The 9,415-nt window shown below is 43.7% G+C and overlaps 1 non-coding gene across 1 annotated transcript; it reads left to right on the forward strand.

Moving 5' to 3' along the window:
- Nucleotides 1-8,925: 8,925 nt before the first annotated feature.
- LOC118760289 (U6 spliceosomal RNA) lies at nt 8,926-9,028 on the forward strand. The gene has a single exon (XR_004996690.2). It is a non-coding gene; the product is annotated as a U6 spliceosomal RNA (small nuclear RNA).
- The last annotated feature ends 387 nt before the right edge of the window (nt 9,029-9,415 follow it).

Consider the following 9,415-nt stretch of genomic DNA (forward strand, 5'->3'; position numbering starts at 1 on the left):
TACCTTAAAAAACAGAATAGATGAAAAAGTGCTATACAGCACCTTTTCTTATAATGGATCTATTCTCTTGCTACTTGCCTTCATAATCCTATAAATATGATTTTGTGGGAAAGCAGGTAACCCCGATTCCATTCCCTTAAGTACTAAATTTTTAGACATTTGCTTACTGTATAACAACAAAAAAATCAAATTACAAAGGAAGATCATGGGGTGAATGAGCATTTAACTCTGTTTTTAAAATGTGGAATATTGAATAAACCTCACTAGATGTAGCATTCCATCTGCTAAAGAAGAAAAAGGGAAAACCCTTATGTAAGAATAATGGCAGTCGGCTGGACTTGCACTGGATTCTATCTGTTTCCCTGTGCACGCTGTGGGTATAAGGTAGGCACCATCTACCTGTTTACCTCCCACCCATAGGAGCCATCTGCAGATTCTGTTACAGAGCAGAGGAAGGCAGCATGCTTATCCCTACAATCATTTTTTAATATTTTATTTTTGGTGACACTTGTACCACATATTTATAGAGGACAGCATTGCATCGCAATAGTACATGTACAGTGTGCAATAACCATATCAGGGCACTTGATCTATCCATCACCTCAAACATCTGTCATTGGTTAGTGTTGGGAAAGTACAGAATCCTGTCTGCCTCACTCAAAATGACGAAGTAACTGTTGTTAACAGCAGTTATCTCATTGCGCTGTAGGGATACTCTTCCAGTTGGGCTTTGTTCTCATCCTCCTGAGCTGTGAAAGCCACTGCTGTAGACTTTGCTTCTGGGAGATGAACTCCTGAGCCTCTCTGTGTGAGAGAGGACTCATGGTATTGTCTTACTGTGCCTGATATTCCCCCTTACATCATGCCCTCCAGACTGACCTGTGCTGCTGCAAATGATGGCACTTGGTGGTTGTTCATGGCTGAGAAATATTCCATTGTGCTTAGGGATCACATTTGATTCACCCATTTACCCACCATGGGATACCTTGTTTGGTTCCAGATCTTGGCTGTGAATAGTACTGTATTAAGCACATCAGTGCAGGTGTATATGTGATATGTGGATGTCATCTGTTTGGGCTCTCCTTGCATGAGTGGTATTGCTGAATCACATAGCAACACCGAGTTCAGGCTTTATTTTTCCCTACACTGTCTTTCATCAGGGCTCCATGAATTGATATTTCCCACAGTTGGCTATGGGAGAGTCTCTTTCTCTGGCTCCTTGCCAGGATGTGTTGGTTTTATCTTTTGGCTCACAGCTGCTCCATCCATGGAGATGATATCACTATGATTTTATTTTGCATTTCCCTGATGATTAGTGATGTTGAGTGCTTTTTTTGTATACTTATTGACTATATGTATACTTCCTTAGAGAAGGGTCTATTAAGGTCATTTATACATTTCTTAAAACTGTGGGCCTGGCGGCGTGGCCTAGTGGCTAAAGTCCTCGCCTTGAATGCCCCGGGATCCCATATGGGCGCCGGCTCTAATCCTGGCAGCTCCACTTCCCATCCAGCTCCCTGCTTGTGGCCTGGGAAAGCAGTTGAGGACGGCCCAATGCATTGGGACCCTGCACCCGCATGGGAGACCCGGAAGAGGTTCCAGGTTCCCAGCTTCGGATCGGTGCGTACTGGCCCGTTGCGGCTCACTTGGGGAGTGAAACATCGGACGGAAGATCTTCCTCTCTGTCTCTCCTCCTCTGTGTATATCTGGCTGTAATAAAATGAATAAATCTTTTTTAAAAAATTGTATTATTTTGTTTGCTATTTAGTTGTTTGAGTTCTTTATATATAGAGAGATATATATAGATATTGGATATATATTGCGTTCTTTATATATATATATATTATATATATATATTGAATTATAAACCCTTTTCAGATGCATAGCTTTCAAATATTTTCTCCAAAATAAAACAAAAGAATTTCTCTTTCTCCCTACCTCCCTCCTCCCTCTCTTCCTGCCTTTCTCCTCCTTCCTCTGTGCTGTGTTGAACTGTCTTGAACTGGTGGCCTTATGGGAAGCTGGTGCCACAGGGCAGATGATTAGCCTATTGAGCCATGATGCCAGCCCCATTTATTGAGTTCTTTAAGTGCAATATTTATGTTTGGTTTGTTCATCTGTTTCGGTCTTCAAATAGCCATAATGCCCAAGGCTGGGTTAGGCTGAGGTCAGGAGCCAGTAGCTTCAGCCAAATCTCCCGTGTGAGTCCAGGGACAGCTGAACCATCTTCTGCTGCTTTCCCAGACATGTTAGCAGGGAGTTGAATTGAAAGTAGAACCATGGGGACTTGAACCAACACCCATATCAGGATGCCCCGTGCTGCAGACAGTAAGTTAACCCACTATAGCACCAGATCAGCCCCTCAGTTTGCTCCTTTTCTGTGGAAGGATGAACATAAGGCACCTCTGGCCAGCCGTCTTGCTGGAGTTCCTCTCATTGTCTCCTCTCAGAATTGCATGATGCATGTATTTGAAAGACGCAGGGGTTGGGTAGTGGGAGTCATGCTTCTAGGACACTTTTATAGGATATGTGTTATATATTTTGTCACATAGTTGATGTATTTTGCCTTATACATAATCGTTATGCCTCTCTCCCATTCTGTGCTGCACTTAGTTAGCCAGTGCCCACTCATTTTGAAACTTGGATTCTCTGCTTGCTTTTCCCAGTAGCACAGTGCCCAGCCAGGAAACGCTAATTCCTATTTCTGTGAAGGACATCAAACTCAGTGGACTGTACCACCTCTTGCTTACACGCCTCACTCTTTCTGAGTACGGAAATCAACTAGAGGGCAAATGGGTAGGGGAGTTTTGTGCCCAGTGTGCATATGCTCATTGCCCCCACGGGTTCCTCTTTATTATTACTAATTTTTTTTTTAAAGATTTTTATTATTATTGGAAAGCCGGATACACAGAGAGGAGAAGAGACAGAGAGGAAGATCTTCCATCCGGTGTTTCACTCCCCAAGTGAGCTGCAACGGGCTGGTACGCGCCAATCCGATGCCGGGACCAGGAACCTCTTCTGGGTCTCCCACGCGGGTGGAGGGTCCCAAAGCTCTGGGCCATCCTCGACTGCTTTCCCAGGCCACAAGCAGGGAGCTGGATGGGAAGTGGAGCTGCTGGGATTAGAACCGGCGCCCATATGGGATCCCGGGGTCTTCAAGGCGACGACTTTAGCCGCTAGGCCACGGCGCCGGGCCCTATTATTACTAATTAATTTCAGACAACTAAAATAGCCAGAGTGAGGGAAAGAGCGATCAGCCAAACAGCGCCCCCTTGCTTCGCAAGACTGATGCCCTCAGCTCTGCTCATTGACGCAACACACGTGTGTTTCCAAGCTTCTGGATGACTTCACAAATTCAGTCAGAAACAGTGACACGTTGCAAAAAATACATCTACTAAAGGTTAATTTAGCTGAAAAAACCTCTAAGTTTTTCACATTTTGTGTAATTGCACTAGAAGACGAAAACCTTCACATTTTAAGTTGAGAAATAACATTTTTGTGTACTTCCACATCATTTGCAGAAGGAGCTGCATTCACAATCTGAAGGTTTTAAATTACATAGTTTTATTTGGAAGGCTGGTTTATGGAGAGAATGACAGAGAGATCTTTTATCCATTGGTTCACTCCCCAGATGGCCACAATGGCTGGAGCTGAGCTGATCCAAAGCCAGGAGCCAAGAGCTTCTTCCAGGCTTCTAGGGACTTGGGCCATCCTCCACTGCTTTCCTGGGTCACAAGCAGGGAACTGGAACAGAAGTGGAGCAGTGGTACCCCAACCTGCACCCAGCAGAGGATTAGTGTTCTATGCCACTATGCCAGTCCCAGAATCCAAAAATTGAAATGACAGGCTTCTCTAAGCCTGCTGGTCTCATCTGGTCTGTATTCCATTTACTTTACAATCTGTGGTTCTCAATAAATGTCAGTGGAATGTATCAAGGTCTTCAAGACAGCAATTGAAAGATGCAGGATAAAAGCTCACGCGCTCTCTTTCACTTTCTGTTCACAGTAGGTGCTATTTGATTGTATGATCATTTCACAATTAAATAAAATCAGGAACATCACACCAGTGTAGTTGGATTGCTCTATTCTGATAGAAGAAAATTGATAGTGATTGATCAGAGCAGTTTTTTCTCTTATTTCACAGTTCTGGTGTCAGTTTCTCGTTATAAATGTTTTTCATTTCTTGTTCAAGCAATAGTGTGTTCTAAGATAGGGGATTATCTAGATGTACCATTTCAGGTATAGTGCTTCCCATTAACTTTACTGCAACTTTCCCTACACTTGTGATCAGTGATAAAATGTGAATGGAAAAATGTCTAATTTGGGGGCAAAATTCACAGATCTAAAGGAAGAGTTTTAAGTTTCTGATAACTTTAAAAAGACTAAGCAATTCAAGGTAGTGGCTGTCCTTTAATTCATGCGTCATCCACCCGTCCATCCATTCATTATGGTTCTTAGCACAGCAAAATAAATGAACAACTATGGGCCAAGAAGTATACCACATATTTGGGCTACAATAGTAAACAAAACCAACCCAGATCCTACCATGTTCAACTTGCATTCTTGTTTAAGGAATCAGGGAATAAGGCTGTCACTAAAATTCCATAATTTATCTTAAACACACTCTGGCACATGTGAAAATCTTGGAGATGTCTCCAGGTCTTGCTGTGTGATGGGCAAGCTGTCAGTCATGACACACCACTCCTGCCTGTGCCTGACTGTCAGGATGTGCAGAGAGAAGCAGCAGCTTGCGGAAGGTGCCACCGGCAGCAGCACAGTGCCCTGAAGAGATGCTGCCTCCTCCTTGCTGCTGGCGCACGGAGTGTGGGGTCATGCGGAATAACATCCACATTGAGGGTACACATTGCACGACCCAGGACAGATTCCCCTCAGCATGAGGGGACTTCAATTGCTAGCTTCCACATTTTACCAACAATTTCCTCTGGAGTCTGCATACCAGTAACATGTCATAAAAATCCATGGGGAGCTAAGTTCAAAATAAGCTGTTTCAGGGAGCATGAAATAATTTCAAAATGTTCAGAAAGCAGTGCGTCAGTCTTATCAGCATAGCTTTGGAATTGGCGAATTAATTAGCGCATAAGATGGTAACGTTTCTTGCAGTTGATCATTTCTTAGTTTGAATGCAGTAAGATGTTTGCATATTAGTGGTATGAGCTGTGGAGGAATCCGAGACTGAGCAGAGATGGCCACTGAAGGAGCAGTTTTCCGTTTTCTTCAGGGCAGACTGAGCAAGCCATTGAGAAAGTGACCCTGAAATAAGATGTGGGGAGAGACTGAGCTGTGCAGGCAGACGAGAAAAAAGTGTTCCAAACAGAGTGACAGCAGGTGCCTGGGCCCTCAGCAGGAACCCACCTGGTTTATTGGAAACAGCAGTGATGCTGTGTGGCTGTAATGGGATGACTAAGGGGTCAAGTGGCAGGAGAGGAGGCACACCATTCTGAGGGGATCAGCTGACAGATAACTCTAGAAGACTGTGGAGGTGGATGCTGAAATTGTAAGGATTTTCACATTTGCTCTAAATCAGGTGGGGCTCCCTGGAAGGATTGGAGCAGAGGAGGAGTGTGACGGAGATATAGACTGAGGGGAGACACAGCTTCAGGGAGCATGGGTGAGAGGCGTTTACAACCCAGGTAGGAAATTATGGTGCTCAGACCAGTGTGGAAGTGTGGTGAGGCCCACAAGAAATGACCAGAAACGCAGCTCCTGCCAAGGGTAGATCCAGAAGGATGAGACTCAAGGTGACTCCAAAGGCGCTTCTTTATCTTAACAACTAGGAAGATGGACTCAGTACTCCCTTGATGGGCAGACAATCTGAGGAACAGGTTTGCTGGGGCTATCAGAAGTTTGCTGCTTAGTGTGCAAAGTAGGAGATTTCTGTTGAGCAGCCAAATCTAAAGGCCGTGTTCTAGGTCCTCACACTAAGTCCTACATCAAACATCCCTCAGTCATCTTTTCAATGGCTTGACTGTGTCCTTTTGTGCTTAAAACAAGTAACTTTCTCGCTGGGTCCCATGAGTGAGATTGCCTGAATCCTAACAAGTTCAAAATAATCTAAAAATATGGCGGGGCCAGCACTGTGGCCTTCTGGGTTAAGCTGCCCCTCAGAGTCACCAGAATCTCACAGCAGAGTGTCAGCTCAAGTCTTAGCTGCTGTGTTTCTGCTACCATGCCCGAGAAAGCAACAGAAGATGCCCTAACAACCATGTGGGAGAAATGGATGGAGTTCCTGGCTCTTGGCTTTACGCTGATCCAAGTCTGGTTTTTATGGGCATTCAGATATGGAAAATATCTCTCATTTTAACTCTGATGTTTTCAAGTAAATCAATAAATCTTTTTTGGTAGTGTGATAGTAGCAAGCTCTGGAGGAAAATGGCATTAACAGACTTCATCAATCCCAGGTTGCCATGCAAATTAGTTGTAGCTACCATGCAAACTAGAAGCAGATTTTAAATGTGAACATTTCTTAGCTCTGCGCGCCAACAATTTCACACCTACATTTATATTCAAGAGAAAAATAGTTTAAAAAAACCATCTGCGAACATGAAGAATATTCATAATAGCATTGTTACAATCACAAAAGCTAGAGACAATCCATGCACTTTCAACAAAGGATGGATAAATGGAGGCATCCTCCCACAATGGAATTTGAGATAGAAATCAAAACGAGTGAACTGCAGCTAAATTCAACCATATGAACCCATCAGCAATGAATCACATTTCTTCTGTTCTCACAGTGTGCAGTTTTTCTTATGACATTTCAAAAGCCTTGTCAAAATTTTGTCATTTATTAACGGTTTGCTGCTTATTAAAATACTGAGACTCCATATCCCTCCATTCCCCCTTGGGCAAGGCCAGCAGGTACCAGGAAGTCCCAGAGGAGACTACACTGCTTGGGGAGGGAGACCTGGCTGTGCTCCACTGCTGCACCCAGCAGGTCAGCCCCTTCCTGCAGCAGCACTGCCTCTGGCAGGCTCCTTCTGCCGCACTTGCAGAGGCAGCTCAGCAACGCCCACCCCAGGCACCAGCAGTCCCTCCTCTGGGCTCAGGGAACCACCTCCACACCAACCAAGCAGAGCCCTTCTCCATAGAGCAGGCCTTCCAAGTCCCCAGGACTGCCTCTCAGAGTCTGTCCCATACTCTCCTTTGTTTTCAGAGTCTTGGGGGGATGATGGAGCCCTCCTTCATGATGCTTTTGAGCTCTCATTTTATGCTTTCAGTGAATAACAACTTTTTGCACAGGAACCATGCTTTATATCAAATTCCTCTGGCGGCTCAAACCACTGGTGTGGCCTCAGACTTAATGCATTGCTGCCTAAAATACGTAACACTGCTTGTAATTCATGGGCTTTTAGTTTTGAAGTCTCCAAAGGTAAAAGACAGTAAAGATATCTTTAGCACAAAGTTAAAAACACACCTAAAGATCAATATGGATCTTCGGCGCAGACAGACATACATCACACAAGTGTGGTTCAAGACATTCTTTTCCTCTGGTGTCTGCATTCTAGGGTTCATGCTCAGTTCACAAGTTTATTGTTGCTACATTAGTAATATCTAAATATCTATCTACAAAGAAACATATATATAAAACTCACCTATGCTCATAACACTTGAATATACATAAATGTTCACTTGGGGGTCTCCAGGAAGTTCATGAAAATGCACACCATGTAAAACTATGCCTGGATCTCACATTTCTGCTTTATTTGATTTGTGACAACTAACATCTAGAGCACACAAAAAAAATCAACATAGATGAGTAGAACTGACACCTTGAGATTTGATTGTTGCTTCTAGTCGTTGTCAATGCTCCTTTGGAAAACTGGTCTTTCTGCTTAGTACTTGTTGAACTCTTTATTTAGTAGAGTATTGAGCTTACTATAGTAAGTTGAAAGTATTTCATCACAGAAATTAAAAGAAAACCAAAAAAGTAGAGGGAGAGAGAGAAGAAGAATGAGAAGTACAACTATATTGTTAAAATTACATATGAACCGCATGAATCCTCTGGCTTTTATATAAAATTTTAAAATTGTACCTACATTAACTTTTTAAAAAGATTTGTTTGTTTGAAAGAGTTACACACAGAGAGAGGGAGACAGAAACAGAAAGGGGTCTTCCATCCGCTGGTTCACTCTGCAGATGGTCTCAGTTTCCAGGGCTGAGTTAGGCCAAAGCCAGGAGATGAGAGCTTTGTTTGGGTCTCTCAAAGAGGTAGCAGGGGCCCAGGGGCCATCTTCTACTGCTTTCTCCAGGCCTTTAGCAAGGAGCTGGATTGGAAGTGGAGCAGCCACATCCTGAACTGGAACTGATAACAGGATACTGATGTTGCAGAGGTCAGCTTTCCCCATCACACCACTACACCAACTGCTCCAACATAAACTTTTAAGTCCATTTGCCACAAACCTTTTAAGTGCAAGCATACCAATAGATGTGTGTGTTCCTGTCTGTGCATAGACATTTGTTGATTCCTGCATTGGAAACTTGGTCTTCAGTGTGATGGTGCTCAGCCTGTGGAACCTTCCAGAGACAGGCACAGTAGAATGTGTTTGGTCCTTGGGGATCCATCTTGGAATGAGACTGATGTACCTGTGGGACTCCAGTTAGCTCCCATGAGAGGAAGCTGTTAGATAAAGTGCATGCCTGACCCCTCATTTCCATCTCCCCATGTGATTTCTCCCCATGCAGGCTCAACCCCTGTGCTGTTAGCTCACACAGACCCTGCCCTGATGCCAGAGGTCCTGTTGTGACAGCCGAGCAGCCCCTGCTCTTGGACCTCCCAAGACTGGACTCTACAAAAGCCTATTTTCCAAATCTCTCAGCATTGGCTATTCTGACAGCAACAGAGCATAAACTGGTCCCTCCATAAAATTGATTCTGTGTTAAACACAATGAAACTGTAGAAAAGCGCCTGCTTCAGCAGCACATACGCTAAAATTGGAGTGATACAGAGAAGATGAGCATGGCCCCTGCGCAAGGATGACATGCAAATTAGTGAGGTGTTCTGTATTCTTTTGTTGGTTTTGTTTTAAGGTTTTTTTTTCATTTAAGGGGGTGTATAATAACTCTGCAATAGATACAATGCAGTGTGCATCTCTGCTTCCAAATCAATGATGGACTCCCAATGAAACTGTTAACTGTATGTTGACAATAGGGTGCTGGACGCCCTGCCATTGTCCATGCCTACAATATCAGGATACACTTAAATAGCGGAATGATGAACTTATGACTGATCGCAAAGGACTATACTATTGAAATGATACGAGGGAAATCGGGGTGGGGGATGGGATTTAGGGAGGTAGTAAGGAAAATCCCAGAGCCTATGGAACTGTATCATAAAATAATTTTTAAAATTAAGTTTAAAAACTGTAAAAAAAACCTCTGGTGAATCCAGTTCTCTA

This window comes from Ochotona princeps, chromosome 27, assembly GCF_030435755.1.
Source record: "Ochotona princeps isolate mOchPri1 chromosome 27, mOchPri1.hap1, whole genome shotgun sequence".
Taxonomy (NCBI): Eukaryota; Metazoa; Chordata; class Mammalia; order Lagomorpha; family Ochotonidae; genus Ochotona; species Ochotona princeps.